Genomic DNA, 22718 nt, shown 5'->3' with positions numbered 1-22718 from the left:
CACTGCTACAAGCCAAAATATTTTTTCAGAGCTAGATGCAGGTAAAAATTATTTTGAATTTGCAACCTGGTGGAGGTTAGTATAGATGGACTAATATAACAAGTCCCACACACTGCTACAAGCCGAAATATTTTTTCAGAGCTAGATGCAGATAAAATTTATTTTGAATTTGCAGCCTGGTGGAGGTTAGTATAGATGGACTAATAGAACAAGTCCCACACACTGCTACAAGCCTAAATATTTTTTAAGAGCTAGATGGAGATAAAAATTATTTTGAATTTGCAAACTGGTGGAGGTTAGTATAGATGGACTAATAGAACAATTCCCACACAATGCTACAAGCCGAAATATTTTTTCAGAGCTAGATGCAGAAAAAAATTATATTGAATTTGCAACCTGGTGGAGGTTAGTATAGATGGACTAAAAGAAAAAGTCCCACACACTGCTACAAGCCAAAATATTTTTTCAGAGCTAGATTCGGATAAAAATTATTTTGAATTTGCAACATGGTGTAGGTTAGTATAGATGGACTAATAGAACAAGTCCCACACACTGCTACAAGCCTAAATATTTTTTAAGAGCTAGATGGAGATAAAAATTATTTTGAATTTGCAAACTGGTGGAGGTTAGTATAGATGGACTAATAGAACAATTCCCACACAATGCTACAAGCCGAAATATTTTTTCAGAGCTAGATGCAGAAAAAAATTATATTGAATTTGCAACCTGGTGGAGGTTAGTATAGATGGACTAAAAGAAAAAGTCCCACACACTGCTACAAGCCAAAATATTTTTTCAGAGCTAGATTCGGATAAAAATTATTTTGAATTTGCAACATGGTGTAGGTTAGTATAGATGGACTAATAGAACAAGTCCCACACACTGCTACAAGCCGAAATATTTTTTTCAGAGCTAGATGCAAATAAAAATTATTTTGAATTTGCAACCTGGTGGAGGTTAGTATAGATGGACTAACAGAACAATTCCCACACACTGCTGCAAGCCAAAATATTTTTTCAGAGCTAGATGCAGAAAAAAATTGTATTGAATTTGCAACCTGGTGGAGGTTAGCATAGATGAACTAATAGAACAAGTCCCACACACTGCTACAAGCCGAAATATTTTTTCAGAGCTAGATGCAGATAAAAATTATTTTGAATTTGCAACCTGGTGGAAGTTAGTATAGATGGACTAATAGAACAAGCCCCACACACTGCTACAAGCCGAAATATTTTTTCAGACCTAGATGCAGATAAAAATTATTTTGAATTTGCAACCTGGTGGAGGTTAGTATAGATGGTCTAATAGAACAGGTCCCACACACTGCTAAAAGCCGAAAAAAATTTTCAGAGCAAGATGCACAAAAAAATTATATTGAATTTGCAACCTGGTGGAGGTTAGTATAGATGGACTAATAGAACAAGTCCCACACACTGCTTGAAGCCAAAATATTTTTTCAGAGCTAGATGCAGATAAAAATTATTTTGAATTTGCAACTTGGTGGAAGTTAGTATAGATGGACTAATAGAACAAGCCCCACACACTTCTACAAGCCGAAATATTTTTTCAGAGCTAGATGCAGATAAAAATTATTTTGAATTTGCAACCTGGTGGAGGTTAGTATAGATGGACTAATAGAACAAGTCCCACACACTGCTACAAGCCGAAATATTTTTTCAGAGCTTGATGCAGAAAAAAATTATATTGAATTTGCAACCTGGTGGAGGTTAGTATAGATGGACTAATAGAACAATTCCCACACACTGCTACAAGCCGAAATATTTTTTCAGAGCTAGATGCAGATAAAAATTATTTTGAATTTGCAACCTGGTGGAGGTTAGTATAGATGGACTAATAGAACAAGTCCCACACACTACTACAAGCCGAAATATATTTTCAGAGCTAGATGCAGAAAAAAATTATTTTGAATTTGCAACCTGGTGGAGGTTAGTATAGATGGACTAATAGAACAAGTCCCACACACTACTACAAGCTGCAATATTTTTTCAGAGCAAGATGTAGATAAAAATTATTTTGAATTTGCAACCTGGTGGAGGTTAGTATAGATGGACTAATAGAACAAGTCCCACACACTGCTACAAGCCGAAATATTTTTTCATAGCAAGATGGAGATAAAAATTATTTTGAATTTGCAACCTGGTGGAGGTTAGTATAGATGGACTATTAGAACAAGTCCCACACACTGCTACAAGCCGAAATATTTTTTCAGAGCTAGATGGAGATAAAAATTATTTTGAATTTGCAACCTGGTGGAGGTTAGTATAGATGGACTAATAGAACAATTCCCACACATTGCTACAAGCCGAAATATTTTTTCAGAGTTAGATGCAGAAAAAAATTATATTGAATTTGCAACCTGGTGGAGGTTAGTATAGATGGACTCAAAGATCAAGTCCCACACACTGCTACAAGCCAAAATATTTTTTCAGAGCTAGATTCGGATGAAAATTATTTTGAATTTGCAACCTGGTGGAGGTTAGTATAGATGGACTAATAGAACAAGTCCCACACACTGCTACTAGCCAAAACATTTTTTCAGAGCTAGATGCAAATAAAAATTATTTTGAATTTGCAACCTGGTGGAGGTTAGTGTAGATGGACTAATAGAACAAGTCCCACACACTGCTACAAGCCGAAATATTTTATCAGAGCTAGATGGAGATAAAAATTATTTTGAATTTGCAACCTGGTGGAGGTTAGTATATATGGACTAATAGAACAAATGCCACACACTGCTACAAGCCGAAACATTTTTTCAGAGCTAGATGGAGATAAAAATTATTTTGCATTTGCAACCAGGTGGAGGTTAGTAGAGATGGACTTATAAAACAAGTCCCACACACTGCTACAAGCCTAAATATTTTTTAAGAGCTAGATGGAGATAAAAATTATTTTGAATTTGCAAACTGGTGGAGGTTAGTATAGATGGACTAATAGAACAATTCCCACACAATGCTTCAAGCCGAAATATTTTTTCAGAGCTAGATGCAGAAAAAAATTATATTGAATTTGCAACCTGGTGGAGGTTAGTATAGATGGACTAAAAGAAAAAGACCAACACACTGCTACAAGCCAAAATATTTTTTCAGAGCTAGATTCGGATAAAAATTATTTTGAATTTGCAACATGGTGGAGGTTAGTATAGATGGACTAATAGAACAAGTCCCACACACTGCTACAAGCCGAAATATTTTTTTCAGAGCTAGATGCAAATAAAAATTATTTTGAATTTGCAACCTGGTGGAGGTTAGTATAGATGGACTAATAGAACAAGTCCCACACACTGCTACAAGCCGAAATATTTTTTCAGAGCTAGATGCAGATAAAAATTATGTTGAATTTGCAACCTGGTGGAGGTTAGTATAGATGGACTAATAGAACAAGTCCCACACACTGCTACAAGCCGAAATATTTTTTCAGAGCTAGATGCAGAAAAAAATTATATTGAATTTGCAACCTGGTGGAGGTTAGTATAGATGGACTAATAGAACAAGTCCCACACACTGCTACAAGCCTAAATATTTTATCAGAGCTAGATGGAGGTAAAAATTATTTTGAATTTGCAACTTGGTGGAGGTTAGTATAGATGGACTAATAGAACAAGTTCCACACACTGCTACAAGCTGAAATATTTTTTCAGAGCTAGATGGAGATGAAAATTATTTTGAATTTGCAACCTGGTGGAGGTTAGTATAGATGGACTAATAGAACAAGTCCCACACACTGCTACAAGCCAAAATATTTTTTTCAGAGCTAGATGCAAATAAAAATTATTTTAAATCTGCAATCTGGTAAAGGTTAGTATAGATGGACTAATAGAACAAGTCCCACACACTGCTACAAGCCGATATATTTTTTCAGAGCTAGATGCAGATAAAAATTATTTAGAATTTGCAACCTGATGGAGGTTAGTATAGCTGGACTAATAGAATAAGTCCCACACACTGCTACAAGCCAAAACATTTTTTCAGAGCTAGATGTAGAAAATAATTGTATTGAATTTGCAACCTGGTGGAGGTTAGTATAGATGGACTAATAGAACAAGTCCCACACACTGCTACAAGCCAAAATATTTTTTCAGAGCTAGTTGCAGAAAAAAATTATATTGAATTTGCAACCTGGTGGAGGTTAGTGTAGATGGACTAATAGAACAAGTCCCACACACTGCTACAAGCCAAAATATTTTTTCAGAGCTAGATGCAGGTAAAAATTATTTTGAATTTGCAACCTGGTGGAGGTTAGTATAGATGGACTAATATAACAAGTCCCACACACTGCTACAAGCCGAAATATTTTTTCAGAGCTAGATGCAGATAAAATTTATTTTGAATTTGCAGCCTGGTGGAGGTTAGTATAGATGGACTAATAGAACAAGTCCCACACACTGCTACAAGCCAAAATATTTTATCAGAGCTAGATGCAGATAAAAATTATTTTGAATTTGCAAACTGGTGGAGGTTAGTATAGATGGACTAATAGAACAATTCCCACACACTGCTAGAATCCAAAATATTTTTTCAGAGCTAGATGCAGATAAAAATTATTTTGAATTTGCAACCTGGTGGAGGTTAGTATAGATGGTCTAATAGAACAGGTCCCACACACTGCTACAAGCCGAAAAAAATTTTCAGAACAAGATGAAGAAAAAAATTATATTGAATTTGCAACGTGGTGGAGGTTAGTATAGATGGACTAATAGAACAAGTCCCACACACTGCTACAAGCCGAAATATTTTTTTCAGAGCTAGATGCAAATAAAAATTATTTTGAATTTGCAACCTGGTGGAGGTTAGTATAGATGGACTAATAGAACAAGTCCCACACACTGCTACAAGCCGAAATATTTTTTCAGAGCTAGATGCAGATAAAAATTATGTTGAATTTGCAACCTGGTGGAGGTTAGTATAGATGGACTAATAGAACAAGTCCCACACACTGCTACAAGCCGAAATATTTTTTCAGAGCTAGATGCAGAAAAAAATTATATTGAATTTGCAACCTGGTGGAGGTTAGTATAGATGGACTAATAGAACAAGTCCCACACACTGCTACAAGCCTAAATATTTTATCAGAGCTAGATGGAGGTAAAAATTATTTTGAATTTGCAACTTGGTGGAGGTTAGTATAGATGGACTAATAGAACAAGTTCCACACACTGCTACAAGCTGAAATATTTTTTCAGAGCTAGATGGAGATGAAAATTATTTTGAATTTGCAACCTGGTGGAGGTTAGTATAGATGGACTAATAGAACAAGTCCCACACACTGCTACAAGCCAAAATATTTTTTTCAGAGCTAGATGCAAATAAAAATTATTTTAAATCTGCAATCTGGTAAAGGTTAGTATAGATGGACTAATAGAACAAGTCCCACACACTGCTACAAGCCGATATATTTTTTCAGAGCTAGATGCAGATAAAAATTATTTAGAATTTGCAACCTGATGGAGGTTAGTATAGCTGGACTAATAGAATAAGTCCCACACACTGCTACAAGCCAAAACATTTTTTCAGAGCTAGATGTAGAAAATAATTGTATTGAATTTGCAACCTGGTGGAGGTTAGTATAGATGGACTAATAGAACAAGTCCCACACACTGCTACAAGCCAAAATATTTTTTCAGAGCTAGTTGCAGAAAAAAATTATATTGAATTTGCAACCTGGTGGAGGTTAGTGTAGATGGACTAATAGAACAAGTCCCACACACTGCTACAAGCCAAAATATTTTTTCAGAGCTAGATGCAGGTAAAAATTATTTTGAATTTGCAACCTGGTGGAGGTTAGTATAGATGGACTAATATAACAAGTCCCACACACTGCTACAAGCCGAAATATTTTTTCAGAGCTAGATGCAGATAAAATTTATTTTGAATTTGCAGCCTGGTGGAGGTTAGTATAGATGGACTAATAGAACAAGTCCCACACACTGCTACAAGCCAAAATATTTTATCAGAGCTAGATGCAGATAAAAATTATTTTGAATTTGCAAACTGGTGGAGGTTAGTATAGATGGACTAATAGAACAATTCCCACACACTGCTAGAATCCAAAATATTTTTTCAGAGCTAGATGCAGATAAAAATTATTTTGAATTTGCAACCTGGTGGAGGTTAGTATAGATGGTCTAATAGAACAGGTCCCACACACTGCTACAAGCCGAAAAAAATTTTCAGAACAAGATGAAGAAAAAAATTATATTGAATTTGCAACGTGGTGGAGGTTAGTATAGATGGACTAATAGAACAAGTCCCACACACTGCTACAAGCCGAAATATTTTTTCAGAGCTAGATGCAGATAAAAATTATTTTGAATTTGCAACCTGGTGGAGGTTAGTATAAATGGACTAATAGAACAATTCCCACACACTGCTACAAGCCGAAATATTTTTTCAGAGCTAGATGCAGATAAAAATTATTTTGAATTTGCAACCTGGTGGAGGTTAGTATAGATGGACTAATAGAACAAGGGCCACACACTACTTCAAGCCGAAATATATTTTCAGAGCTAGATGCAGAAAAAAATTATTTTGAATTTGCAACCTGGTGGAGTTTAGTATAGATGGACTAATAGAACAAGTCCCACACACTACTACAAGCTGAAATAATTTTTCAGAGCAAGATGGAGATAAAAATTATTTTGAATTTGCAACCTGGTGGAGGTTAGTATAGATGGACTAATAGAACAAGTCCCACACACTGCTACAAGCCGAAATATTTTTTCCTAGCAAGATGGAGATAAAAATTATTTTGAATTTGCAACCTGGTGGAGGTTAGTATAGATGGACTATTAGAACAAGTCCCACACACTGCTACAAGCCGAAATATTTTTTCAGAGCTAGATGGAGATAAAAATTATTTTGAATATGCAACCTGGTGGAGGTTAGTATAGATGGACTAATAGAACAATTCCCACACATTGCTACAAGCCGAAATATTTTTTCAGAGCTAGATGCAGAAAAAAATTATATTGAATTTGCAACCTGGTGGAGGTTAGTATAGATGGACTCAAAGATCAAGTCCCACACACTGCTACAAGCCAAAATATTTTTCAGAGCTAGATTCGGATGAAAATTATTTTGAATTTGCAACCTGGTGGAGGTTAGTATAGATGGACTAATAGAACAAGTCCCACACACTGCTACAAGCCGAAATAATTTATCAGAGCTAGATGGAGATAAAAATTATTTTGAATTTGCAACCTGGTGGAGGTTAGTATAGATGGACTAATAGAACAAATGCCACACACTGCTACAAGCCGAAATATTTTTTCAGAGCTAGATGGAGATAAAAATTATTTTGAATTTGCAACCAGGTGGAGGTTAGTAGAGATGGTCCTATAGAACAAGTCCCACACACTGCTACAAGCCTAAATATTTTTTAAGAGCTAGATGGAGATAAAAATTATTTTGAATTTGCAAACTGGTGGAGGTTAGTATAGATGGACTAATAGAACAATTCCCACACAATGCTACAAGCCGAAATATTTTTTCAGAGCTAGATGCAGAAAAAAATTATATTGAATTTGCAACCTGGTGGAGGTTAGTATAGATGGACTAAAAGAAAAAGTCCCACACACTGCTACAAGCCAAAATATTTTTTCAGAGCTAGATTCGGATAAAAATTATTTTGAATTTGCAACATGGTGTAGGTTAGTATAGATGGACTAATAGAACAAGTCCCACACACTGCTACAAGCCGAAATATTTTTTTCAGAGCTAGATGCAAATAAAAATTATTTTGAATTTGCAACCTGGTGGAGGTTAGTATAGATGGACTAATAGAACAAGTCCCACACACTGCTACAAGCCAATATATTTTTTCAGAGCTAGATGCAGATAAAAATTATTTAGAATTTGCAACCTGATGGAGGTTAGTATAGATGGACTAACAGAACAATTCCCACACACTGCTGCAAGCCAAAATATTTTTTCAGAGCTAGATGCAGAAAAAAATTGTATTGAATTTGCAACCTGGTGGAGGTTAGCATAGATGAACTAATAGAACAAGTCCCACACACTGCTACAAGCCGAAATATTTTTTCAGAGCTAGATGCAGATAAAAATTATTTTGAATTTGCAACCTGGTGGAAGTTAGTATAGATGGACTAATAGAACAAGCCCCACACACTGCTACAAGCCGAAATATTTTTTCAGACCTAGATGCAGATAAAAATTATTTTGAATTTGCAACCTGGTGGAGGTTAGTATAGATGGTCTAATAGAACAGGTCCCACACACTGCTAAAAGCCGAAAAAAATTTTCAGAGCAAGATGCACAAAAAAATTATATTGAATTTGCAACCTGGTGGAGGTTAGTATAGATGGACTAATAGAACAAGTCCCACACACTGCTTGAAGCCAAAATATTTTTTCAGAGCTAGATGCAGATAAAAATTATTTTGAATTTCAACCTGGTGGAGGTTAGTATAGATGGACTAATGGAACAAGTCCCACACACTGCTACAAGCCGAAATATTTTTTCAGAGCTAGATGCAGATAAAAATTATTTTGAATTTGCAACCTGGTGGAGGTTAGTATAGATGGTCTAATAGAACAGGTCCCACACACTGCTACAAGCCGAAAAAATTTCTCAGAGCAAGATGCACAAAAAAATTATATTGAATTTGCAACCTGGTGGAGGTTAGTATAGATGGACTAATAGAACAAGTCCCACACACTGCTACAAGCCGAAATATTTTTTCAGAGCTAGATGCAGATAAAAATTATTTTGAATTTGCAACTTGGTGGAAGTTAGTATAGATGGACTAATAGAACAAGCCCCACACACTTCTACAAGCCGAAATATTTTTTCAGAGCTAGATGCAGATAAAAATTATTTTGAATTTGCAACCTGGTGGAGGTTAGTATAGATGGACTAATAGAACAAGTCCCACACACTGCTACAAGCCGAAATATTTTTTCAGAGCTTGATGCAGAAAAAAATTATATTGAATTTGCAACCTGGTGGAGGTTAGTATAGATGGACTAATAGAACAATTCCCACACACTGCTACAAGCCGAAATATTTTTTCAGAGCTAGATGCAGATAAAAATAATTTTGAATTTGCAACCTGGTGGAGGTTAGTATAGATGGACTAATAGAACAAGTCCCACACACTACTACAAGCCGAAATATATTTTCAGAGCTAGATGCAGAAAAAAATTATTTTGAATTTGCAACCTGGTGGAGGTTAGTATAGATGGACTAATAGAACAAGTCCCACACACTACTACAAGCTGAAATATTTTTTCAGAGCAAGATGGAGATAAAAATTATTTTGAATTTGCAACCTGGTGGAGGTTAGTATAGATGGACTAATAGAACAAGTCCCACACACTGCTACAAGCCGAAATATTTTTTCAGAGCAAGATGGAGATAAAAATTATTTTGAATTTGCAACCTGGTGGAGGTTAGTATAGATGGACTATTAGAACAAGTCCCACACACTGCTACAAGCCGAATTATTTTTTCAGAGCTAGATGGAGATAAAAATTATTTTGAATTTGCAACCTGGTGGAGGTTAGTATAGATGGACTAATAGAACAATTCCCACACATTGCTACAAGCCGAAATATTTTTTCAGAGCTAGATGCAGAAAAAATGATATTGAATTTGCAACCTGGTGGAGGTTAGTATAGATGGACTAATAGAACAAGTCGCACACACTGCTACAAGCCAAAATATTTTATCAGAGCTAGATGCAGATAAAAATTATTTTGAATTTACAAACTGGTGGAGGTTAGTATAGATGGACTAATAGAACAAGTCCCACACACTGCTTGAAGCCAAAATATTTTTTCAGAGCTAGATGCAGATAAAAATTATTTTGAATTTCAACCTGGTGGAGGTTAGTATAGATGGACTAATGGAACAAGTTCCACACACTGCTACAAGCCGAAATATTTTTTCAGAGCTAGATGCAGATAAAAATTATTTTGAATTTGCAACCTGGTGGAGGTTAGTATACATGGACTATTAGAACAAGTCCCACACACTGCTACAAGCCGAATTATTTTTTCAGAGCTAGATGGAGACAAAAATTATTTTGAATTTGCAACCTGGTGGAGGTTAGTGTGGATGGACTAATAGAAGAAGTCCCAGATACTGCTGCAAGCTGAAATATTTTTTCAAAACTAGATGCAGATAAAAATTATTTAGAATTTGCAACCTGGTGGAGGTTATTATAGATGGACTAATAGAACAAGTCCCACACACTGCTACAAGCCGAAACATTTTTTCAGAGCTAGATGCAGAAAAAAATTGTATTGAATTTGCAACCTGGTGGAGGTTAGTATAGATGGACTAATAGAACAAGCCCACACACTGCTACAAGCCGAAATATTTTTTCAGAGCTAGATGCAGATAAAAATTATTTTGAATTTGCAACCAGGTGGAGGTAAGTATAGATGGACTAATAGAACAAATCCCACACACTGCTACATGCTGAAATATTTTATCAGAGCTAGATGCAGCTAAAAATTATTTTGAATTTGCAACCTGGTGGAGGTTAGTATAGATGGACTAATAGAACAAGTCCCACACAATGCTACAAGCCCAAGCCCAAATATTTTTTCTGAGCAAATGCAGATAAAAATTATTTTGAATTTGCAACCTGGTGGAGGTTAGTATAGATGGACTAAATAGAACAAGTCCCACACAGTGCTACAAGCCGAAATATTTTTTCAGAGCTAGATGCAGACAAAAATTATTTTGAATTTGCAACCTGGTGGAGGTTAGTATAGATGGACGAATGGAACAGGTCCCACACACTGCTACAAGCCGAAATATATTTTCAGAGCTAGATGCAGAAAAAAATTATAATGAAATTGCAACCTGGCGGAGGTTAGTATAGATTGGCTAATAGAACAAGTCCCACACACTGCTACAAGCCAAAATATTTTTTCAGATCTAGATGCAGATAAAAATTATTTTGAATTTGCAACCTGGTGGAGGTTAGTATAGATGGACTAATACAGCAAGTCCCACACACTGCCACAAGCCGAAATATTTTTTTAGATCTAGATGCAGAAAAAAATTAATTGAATTTACAACCTCGTGGAGGTTAGTATAGATGGACTAATAGAACAAGTCCCACACACTGCTACAAGAAAAAATATTTTTTCAGAGCTAGATGCAGATAAAAATTATTTTGAATTTGCAACCTGGTGGAGGTTAGTATAGATGGACTAATAGAACAAGTCCCACACACTATTAAAAGCCGAAATATTTTTTCAGAGCTAGATGCAGATAAAAATTATTTTGAATTTACAACCTGGTAAAGGTTAGTATAGATGGACTAATAGAACAAGTCCCACACACTGCTACAAGCCAAAATATATTTTCAGAGCTAGATGCAGAAAAAAATTATAATGAATTTGCAACCTGGCGGAGGTTAGTATAGATGGACTAATAGAACAAGTCCCACACTCAGCTACAAGCTGAAATATTTTTTCAGAGCTAGATGCAGATAAAAATTATTTTGAATTTGCAACCTGGTGGAGGTTAGTATAGATGGACTAATAGAACAAGTCCCACATACTGCTACAAGCCGAAATAATTTTTTAGAGCTAAATGGAGATAAAAATTATTTTGAATTTGCAACCTGGTGGAGGTTAGTATAGATGGACTAATAGAACAATTCCCACACACTGCTACAAGCCGAATTATTTTTTCAGAGCCAGATGCAGAAAAAAATTATATTGAATTGGCAACCTGGTGGAGGTTAGTATAGATGGACTAAAAGATCAAGTCCCACACACTGCTACAAGCCAAAATATTTTTTTTAGAGCTACATTCGGATGAAAATTATTTTGAGTTTGCAACCTGGTGGAGGTTAGTATAGATGGACTAATAGAACAAGTCAGACACACTGCTACAAGCCGAAATATTTTTTCAGAGCTAGATGCAAATAAAAATTATTTTGAATTTCCAACCTGGTGGAGGTTAGTATAGATGGACTAATAGAACAAGTCCCAGATACTGCTACAAGCCGAAATATTTTTTCAGAGCTAGATGGAGATAAAAATTATTTTGAATTTGCAACCTTGTGGAGGTTAGTATAGATGGACTAATACAGCAAGTCCCACACACTGCCACAAGCCGAAATATTTTTTTAGATCTAGATGCAGAAAAAAATTATATTGAATTTAAAACCTCGTGGAGGTTAGTATAGATGGACTAATAGAACAAGTCCCACACACTGCTACAAGCCAAAATATTTTTTCAGAGCTACATGCAGATAAAAATTATTTTGAATTTGCAACCTGGTGGAGGTTAGTATAGATGGACTAATAGAACAAGTCCCACACACTGTTACAAGCCGAAATATTTTTTCAGAGCTAGATGCAGAAAAAAATTATATTGAATTTGCAACCTGGTGGAGGTTAGTATAGATTGACTAATAAAACAAGTCCCACACACTGCTACAAGCCGAAATATTTTTTCAGAGCTAGATGCAGATAAAAATTATTTTGAATTTGCAACCTGGTAAAGGTTAGTATAGATGGACTATTAGAACAAGTCCCACACACTGCTACAAGCCAAAATATATTTTCAGAGCTAGATGCAGAAAAAAATTATAATGAATTTGCAACCTGGCGGAGGTTAGTATAGATGGACTAATAGAACAAGTCCCACACTCAGCTACAAGCTGAAATATTTTTTCAGAGCAAGATGCAGATAAAAATTATTTTGAATTTGCAACCTGGCGGAGGTTAGTATAGATGGACTAATAGAACAAGTCCCACATACTGCTACAAGCCGAAATAATTTTTTAGAGCTAAATGGAGATAAAAATTATTTTGAATTTGCAACCTGGTGGAGGTTAGTATAGATGGACTAATAGAACACGTCCCACACACTGCTACAAGCCAAAATATTTTTTCAGAGCTAGATGCAGATAAAAATTATTTTGAATTTGCAACCTGGTGGAGGTTAGTATAGATGGACTAATAGAACAAGTTCCACACACTGCTACAAGGCAAAATATTTTTTCAGAGCTAGATGGAGATAAAAATTATTTTGAATTTTCAACCTGGTGGAGGTTAGTATAGATGGACTAATAGAACAATTCCCACACACTGCTACAAGCCGAATTATTTTTTCAGAGCCATATGCAGAAAAAAATTATATTGAATTGGCAACCTGGTGGAGGTTAGTATAGATGGACTAAAAGATCAAGTCCCACACACTGCTACAAGCCAAAATATTTTTTTTAGAGCTACATTCGGATGAAAATTATTTTGAGTTTGCAACCTGGTGGAGGTTAGTATAGATGGACTAATAGAACAAGTCAGACACACTGCTACAAGACGAAATATTTTTTCAGAGCTAGATGCAAATAAAAATTATTTTGAATTTCCAACCTGGTGGAGGTTAGTATAGATGGACTAATAGAACAAGTCCCAGATACTGCTACAAGCCGAAATATTTTTTCAGAGCTAGATGGAGATAAAAATTATTTTGAATTTGCAACCTTGTGGAGGTTAGTATAGATGGACTAATACAGCAAGTCCCACACACTGCCACAAGCCGAAATATTTTTTTAGATCTAGATGCAGAAAAAAATTATATTGAATTTAAAACCTCGTGGAGGTTAGTATAGATGGACTAATAGAACAAGTCCCACACACTGCTACAAGCCAAAATATTTTTTCAGAGCTACATGCAGATAAAAATTATTTTGAATTTGCAACCTGGTGGAGGTTAGTATAGATGGACTAATAGAACAAGTCCCACACACTGTTACAAGCCGAAATATTTTTTCAGAGCTAGATGCAGAAAAAAATTATATTGAATTTGCAACCTGGTGGAGGTTAGTATAGATTGACTAATAAAACAAGTCCCACACACTGCTACAAGCCGAAATATTTTTTCAGAGCTAGATGCAGATAAAAATTATTTTGAATTTGCAACCTGGTAAAGGTTAGTATAGATGGACTATTAGAACAAGTCCCACACACTGCTACAAGCCAAAATATATTTTCAGAGCTAGATGCAGAAAAAAATTATAATGAATTTGCAACCTGGCGGAGGTTAGTATAGATGGACTAATAGAACAAGTCCCACACTCAGCTACAAGCTGAAATATTTTTTCAGAGCTAGATGCAGATAAAAATTATTTTGAATTTGCAACCTGGCGGAGGTTAGTATAGATGGACTAATAGAACAAGTCCCACATACTGCTACAAGCCGAAATAATTTTTTAGAGCTAAATGGAGATAAAAATAATTTTGAATTTGCAACCTGGTGGAGGTTAGTATAGATGGACTAATAGAACACGTCCCACACACTGCTACAAGCCAAAATATTTTTTCAGAGCTAGATGCAGATAAAAATTATTTTGAATTTGCAACCTGGTGGAGGTTAGTATAGATGGACTAATAGAACAAGTTCCACACACTGCTACAAGGCAAAATATTTTTTCAGAGCTAGATGGAGATAAAAATTATTTTGAATTTTCAACCTGGTGGAGGTTAGTATAGATGGACTAATAGAACAATTCCCACACACTGCTACAAGCCGAATTATTTTTTCAGAGCCATATGCAGAAAAAAATTATATTGAATTGGCAACCTGGTGGAGGTTAGTATAGATGGACTAAAATATCAAGTCCCACACACTGCTACAAGCCAAAATATTTTTTAGAGCTACATTCGGATGAAAATTATTTTGAGTTTGCAACCTGGTGGAGGTTAGTATAGATGGACTAATAGAACAAGTCCCACACACTGCTACAAGCCAAAATATTTTTTCAGAGCTAGATGCAAATAAAAATTATTTTGAATTTGCAACCTGGTGGAGGTTAGTATAGATGGACTAATAGAACAAGTCCCAGATACTGCTACAAGCCGAAATATTTTTTCAGAGCTAGATGGAGATAAAAATTATTTTGAATTTGCAACCTGGTGGAGGTTAGTATAGATGGACTAATAGAACAATTCCCACACACTGCTACAAGCCGAAATATTTTATCAGAGCTAGATGCAGAAAAAAATTATATTGAATTTGCAACCTCGTGGAGGTTAGTATAGATGGACTAAAAGATCAAGTCCCACACACTGCTACAAGCCAAAATATTTTTTCAGAGCTAGATTCGGATGAAAATTATTTTGAATTTTCGACGTGGTGGAGGTTAGTATAGATGGACTAATAGAACAAGTCCCACACACTGCTACAAGCCAAAATATTTTCTCAGAGCTCGATGCAAATAAAAATTATTTTGAATTTGCAACCTGGTGGAGGTTAGTATAGATGGACTAATAGAACAAGTCCCACACACTGCTACAAGCCGAAATATTTTTTCAGAGCTAGATGCAGAAAAAAATTTATTTTGAATTTGCAACCTGGTGGAGGTTAGTATAGATGGACTAATAAAACAAGTCCCACACACTGCTACAAGCCAAAATATTTTTTCAGAGCTAGATGCAGATAAAAATTATTTTGAATTTGCAACCTGGTGAAGGTTAGTATAGATGGACTAATAGAACAAGTCCCACACACTGCTACAAGCCGAAAAATATTTTCAGAGCTAGATGCAGAAAAAAATTATAATGAAATTGCAACCTGGCGGAGGTTAGTATAGATGGACTAATAGAACAAGTCCCACACAGTGCTACAAGCCGAAATATTTTTTCAGAGCTAGATGCAGATAAAAATTATTTTGAATTTGCAACCTGGTGGAGGTTAGTATAGATGGACGAATGGAACACGTCCCACATACTGCTACAAGCCGAAATATATTTTCAGAGCTAGATGCAGAAAAAAATTGTAATGAAATTGCATCCTGGCGGAGGTTAGTATAGATGGACTAATAGAACAAGTCCCACACACTGCTACAAGCCAAAATATTTTTTCAGATCTAGATGCAGATAAAAATTATTTTGAATTTGCAACCTGGTAGAGGTTAGTATAGATGGACTAATACTGAAAGTCCCACACACTGCCACAAGCCGAAATATTTTTTTAGATCTAGATGCAGAAAAAAATTATTTTGAATTTACAACCTGGTGGAGGTTAGTATAGATGGACTAATAAAACAAGTCCCACACACTGCTACAAGCCAAAATATTTTTTCAGAGCTAGACGCAGATAAAATTAATTTGAATTTGCAACCTGGTGGAGGTTAGTATAGATGGACTAATAGAACAAGGCCCACACACTGCTACAAGCCGAAATATATTTTCAGAGCTAGATGCAGAAAAAAATTATATTGAATTTGCAACCTGGCGGAGTTTAGTATAGATGGACTAATAGAACAAGTCCCACACTCAGCTACAAGCTGAAATATTTTTTCAGAGCTAGATGCAGATAAAAATTATTTTGAATTTGCATCCTGGTGGAGGTTAGTATAGATGGACTAATAGAACAAGTCCCACACACTGCTACAAGTCGAAATAATTTTTCAGAGCTAAATGGAGATAAAAATTATTTTGAATTTGCAACCTGGTGGAGGTTAGTATAGATGGACTATTAGAACAAGTCCCACACACTGCTACAAGCCGAATTATTTTTTCAGAGCTAGATGGAGATAAAAATTATTTTGAAGTGGCAACCTGGTGGAGGTTAGTATAGATGGACTAATAGAACAATTCCCACACATTGCTACAAGCCGAAATATTTTTTCAGAGCTAGATGCAGAAAAAATGATATTGAATTTGCAACCTGGTGGAGGTTAGTATAGATGGACTAATAGAACAAGTCGCACACACTGCTACAAGCCAAAATATTTTATCAGAGCTAGATGCAGATAAAAATTATTTTGAATTTACAAACTGGTGGAGGTTAGTATAGATGGACTAATAGAACAAGTCCCACACACTGCTTGAAGCCAAAATATTTTTTCAGAGCTAGATGCAGATAAAAATTATTTTGAATTTCAACCTGGTGGAGGTTAGTATAGATGGACTAATGGAACAAGTTCCACACACTGCTACAAGCCGAAATATTTTTTCAGAGCTAGATGCAGATAAAAATTATTTTGAATTTGCAACCTGGTGGAGGTTAGTATACATGGACTATTAGAACAAGTCCCACACACTGCTACAAGCCGAATTATTTTTTCAGAGCTAGATGGAGACAAAAATTATTTTGAATTTGCAACCTGGTGGAGGTTAGTGTGGATGGACTAATAGAACAAGTCCCAGATACTGCTGCAAGCTGAAATATTTTTTCAAAACTAGATGCAGATAAAAATTATTTAGAATTTGCAACCTGGTGGAGGTTATTATAGATGGACTAATAGAACAAGTCCCACACACTGCTACAAGCCGAAACATTTTTTCAGAGCTAGATGCAGAAAAAAATTGTATTGAATTTGCAACCTGGTGGAGGTTAGTATAGATGGACTAATAGAACAAGCCCACACACTGCTACAAGCCGAAATATTTTTTCAGAGCTAGATGCAGATAAAAATTATTTTGAATTTGCAACCAGGTGGAGGTAAGTATAGATGGACTAATAGAACAAATCCCACACACTGCTACATGCTGAAATATTTTATCAGAGCTAGATGCAGCTAAAAATTATTTTGAATTTGCAACCTGGTGGAGGTTAGTATAGATGGACTAATAGAACAAGTCCCACACAATGCTACAAGCCCAAGCCCAAATATTTTTTCTGAGCAAATGCAGATAAAAATTATTTTGAATTTGCAACCTGGTGGAGGTTAGTATAGATGGACTAAATAGAACAAGTCCCACACAGTGCTACAAGCCGAAATATTTTTTCAGAGCTAGATGCAGACAAAAATTATTTTGAATTTGCAACCTGGTGGAGGTTAGTATAGATGGACGAATGGAAAAGGTCCCACACACTGCTACAAGCCGAAATATATTTTCAGAGCTAGATGCAGAAAAAAATTATAATGAAATTGCAACCTGGCGGAGGTTAGTATAGATTGGCTAATAGAACAAGTCCCACACACTGCTACAAGCCAAAATATTTTTTCAGATCTAGATGCAGATAAAAATTATTTTGAATTTGCAACCTGGTGGAGGTTAGTATAGATGGACTAATACAGCAAGTCCCACACACTGCCACAAGCCGAAATATTTTTTTAGATCTAGATGCAGAAAAAAATTATATTGAATTTACAACCTCGTGGAGGTTAGTATAGATGGACTAATAGAACAAGTCCCACACACTGCTACAAGCCAAAATATTTTTTCAGAGCTAGATGCAGATAAAAATTATTTTGAATTTACAACCTGGTAAAGGTTAGTATAGATGGACTAATAGAACAAGTCCCACACACTGCTACAAGCCAAAATATATTTTCAGAGCTAGATGCAGAAAAAAATTATAATGAATTTGCAACCTGGCGGAGGTTAGTATAGATGGACTAATAGAACAAGTCCCACACTCAGCTACAAGCTGAAATATTTTTTCAGAGCTAGATGCAGATAAAAATTATTTTGAATTTGCAACCTGGTGGAGGTTAGTATAGATGGACTAATAGAACAAGTCCCACATACTGCTACAAGCCGAAATAATTTTTTAGAGCTAAATGGAGATAAAAATTATTTTGAATTTGCAACCTGGTGGAGGTTAGTATAGATGGACTAATAGAACAATTCCCACACACTGCTACAAGCCGAATTATTTTTTCAGAGCCAGATGCAGAAAAAAATTATATTGAATTGGCAACCTGGTGGAGGTTAGTATAGATGGACTAAAAGATCAAGTCCCACACACTGCTACAAGCCAAAATATTTTTTTTAGAGCTACATTCGGATGAAAATTATTTTGAGTTTGCAACCTGGTGGAGGTTAGTATAGATGGACTAATAGAACAAGTCAGACACACTGCTACAAGCCGAAATATTTTTTCAGAGCTAGATGCAAATAAAAATTATTTTGAATTTCCAACCTGGTGGAGGTTAGTATAGATGGACTAATAGAACAAGTCCCAGATACTGCTACAAGCCGAAATATTTTTTCAGAGCTAGATGGAGATAAAAATTATTTTGAATTTGCAACCTTGTGGAGGTTAGTATAGATGGACTAATACAGCAAGTCCCACACACTGCCACAAGCCGAAATATTTTTTTAGATCTAGATGCAGAAAAAAATTATATTGAATTTAAAACCTCGTGGAGGTTAGTATAGATGGACTAATAGAACAAGTCCCACACACTGCTACAAGCCAAAATATTTTTTCAGAGCTACATGCAGATAAAAATTATTTTGAATTTGCAACCTGGTGGAGGTTAGTATAGATGGACTAATAGAACAAGTCCCACACACTGTTACAAGCCGAAATATTTTTTCAGAGCTAGATGCAGAAAAAAATTATATTGAATTTGCAACCTGGTGGAGGTTAGTATAGATTGACTAATAAAACAAGTCCCACACACTGCTACAAGCCGAAATATTTTTTCAGAGCTAGATGCAGATAAAAATTATTTTGAATTTGCAACCTGGTAAAGGTTAGTATAGATGGACTATTAGAACAAGTCCCACACACTGCTACAAGCCAAAATATATTTTCAGAGCTAGATGCAGAAAAAAATTATAATGAATTTGCAACCTGGCGGAGGTTAGTATAGATGGACTAATAGAACAAGTCCCACACTCAGCTACAAGCTGAAATATTTTTTCAGAGCTAGATGCAGATAAAAATTATTTTGAATTTGCAACCTGGCGGAGGTTAGTATAGATGGACTAATAGAACAAGTCCCACATACTGCTACAAGCCGAAATAATTTTTTAGAGCTAAATGGAGATAAAAATTATTTTGAATTTGCAACCTGGTGGAGGTTAGTATAGATGGACTAATAGAACACGTCCCACACACTGCTACAAGCCAAAATATTTTTTCAGAGCTAGATGCAGATAAAAATTATTTTGAATTTGCAACCTGGTGGAGGTTAGTATAGATGGACTAATAGAACAAGTTCCACACACTGCTACAAGGCAAAATATTTTTTCAGAGCTAGATGGAGATAAAAATTATTTTGAATTTTCAACCTGGTGGAGGTTAGTATAGATGGACTAATAGAACAATTCCCACACACTGCTACAAGCCGAATTATTTTTTCAGAGCCATATGCAGAAAAAAATTATATTGAATTGGCAACCTGGTGGAGGTTAGTATAGATGGACTAAAAGATCAAGTCCCACACACTGCTACAAGCCAAAATATTTTTTTTAGAGCTACATTCGGATGAAAATTATTTTGAGTTTGCAACCTGGTGGAGGTTAGTATAGATGGACTAATAGAACAAGTCAGACACACTGCTACAAGACGAAATATTTTTTCAGAGCTAGATGCAAATAAAAATTATTTTGAATTTCCAACCTGGTGGAGGTTAGTATAGATGGACTAATAGAACAAGTCCCAGATACTGCTACAAGCCGAAATATTTTTTCAGAGCTAGATGGAGATAAAAATTATTTTGAATTTGCAACCTTGTGGAGGTTAGTATAGATGGACTAATACAGCAAGTCCCACACACTGCCACAAGCCGAAATATTTTTTTAGATCTAGATGCAGAAAAAAATTATATTGAATTTAAAACCTCGTGGAGGTTAGTATAGATGGACTAATAGAACAAGTCCCACACACTGCTACAAGCCGAAATATTTTTTCAGAGCTAGATGCAGATAAAAATTATTTTGAATTTGCAACCTGGTAAAGGTTAGTATAGATGGACTATTAGAACAAGTCCCACACACTGCTACAAGCCAAAATATATTTTCAGAGCTAGATGCAGAAAAAAATTATAATGAATTTGCAACCTGGCGGAGGTTAGTATAGATGGACTAATAGAACAAGTCCCACACTCAGCTACAAGCTGAAATATTTTTTCAGAGCTAGATGCAGATAAAAATTATTTTGAATTTGCAACCTGGCGGAGGTTAGTATAGATGGACTAATAGAACAAGTCCCACATACTGCTACAAGCCGAAATAATTTTTTAGAGCTAAATGGAGATAAAAATTATTTTGAATTTGCAACCTGGTGGAGGTTAGTATAGATGGACTAATAGAACACGTCCCACACACTGCTACAAGCCAAAATATTTTTTCAGAGCTAGATGCAGATAAAAATTATTTTGAATTTGCAACCTGGTGGAGGTTAGTATAGATGGACTAATAGAACAAGTTCCACACACTGCTACAAGGCAAAATATTTTTTCAGAGCTAGATGGAGATAAAAATTATTTTGAATTTTCAACCTGGTGGAGGTTAGTATAGATGGACTAATAGAACAATTCCCACACACTGCTACAAGCCGAATTATTTTTTCAGAGCCATATGCAGAAAAAAATTATATTGAATTGGCAACCTGGTGGAGGTTAGTATAGATGGACTAAAATATCAAGTCCCACACACTGCTACAAGCCAAAATATTTTTTTTAGAGCTACATTCGGATGAAAATTATTTTGAGTTTGCAACCTGGTGGAGGTTAGTATAGATGGACTAATAGAACAAGTCAGACACACTGCTACAAGACGAAATATTTTTTCAGAGCTAGATGCAAATAAAAATTATTTTGAATTTCCAACCTGGTGGAGGTTAGTATAGATGGACTAATAGAACAAGTCCCAGATACTGCTACAAGCCGAAATATTTTTTCAGAGCTAGATGGAGATAAAAATTATTTTGAATTTGCAACCTTGTGGAGGTTAGTATAGATGGACTAATACAGCAAGTCCCACACACTGCCACAAGCCGAAATATTTTTTTAGATCTAGATGCAGAAAAAAATTATATTGAATTTAAAACCTCGTGGAGGTTAGTATAGATGGACTAATAGAACAAGTCCCACACACTGCTACAAGCCGAAATATTTTTTCAGAGCTAGATGCAGATAAAAATTATTTTGAATTTGCAACCTGGTAAAGGTTAGTATAGATGGACTATTAGAACAAGTCCCACACACTGCTACAAGCCAAAATATATTTTCAGAGCTAGATGCAGAAAAAAATTATAATGAATTTGCAACCTGGCGGAGGTTAGTATAGATGGACTAATAGAACAAGTCCCACACTCAGCTACAAGCTGAAATATTTTTTCAGAGCTAGATGCAGATAAAAATTATTTTGAATTTGCAACCTGGCGGAGGTTAGTATAGATGGACTAATAGAACAAGTCCCACATACTGCTACAAGCCGAAATAATTTTTTAGAGCTAAATGGAGATAAAAATTATTTTGAATTTGCAACCTGGTGGAGGTTAGTATAGATGGACTAATAGAACACGTCCCACACACTGCTACAAGCCAAAATATTTTTTCAGAGCTAGATGCAGATAAAAATTATTTTGAATTTGCAACCTGGTGGAGGTTAGTATAGATGGACTAATAGAACAAGTTCCACACACTGCTACAAGGCAAAATATTTTTTCAGAGCTAGATGGAGATAAAAATTATTTTGAATTTTCAACCTGGTGGAGGTTAGTATAGATGGACTAATAGAACAATTCCCACACACTGCTACAAGCCGAATTATTTTTTCAGAGCCATATGCAGAAAAAAATTATATTGAATTGGCAACCTGGTGGAGGTTAGTATAGATGGACTAAAATATCAAGTCCCACACACTGCTACAAGCCAAAATATTTTTTTAGAGCTACATTCGGATGAAAATTATTTTGAGTTTGCAACCTGGTGGAGGTTAGTATAGATGGACTAATAGAACAAGTCCCACACACTGCTACAAGCCGAAATATTTTTTCAGAGCTAGATGCAAATAA

The sequence above is a fragment of the Phyllobates terribilis genome, unplaced genomic scaffold (genome assembly GCF_046119375.1).
Source record: "Phyllobates terribilis strain yellow unplaced genomic scaffold, ASM4611937v1 Scaffold_3__8_contigs__length_932513732, whole genome shotgun sequence".
Lineage (NCBI taxonomy): Eukaryota > Metazoa > Chordata > Amphibia > Anura > Dendrobatidae > Phyllobates > Phyllobates terribilis.
The sequence above is the reverse complement of the archived record's forward strand: the minus strand, read 5'-3'. Positions refer to the sequence as shown.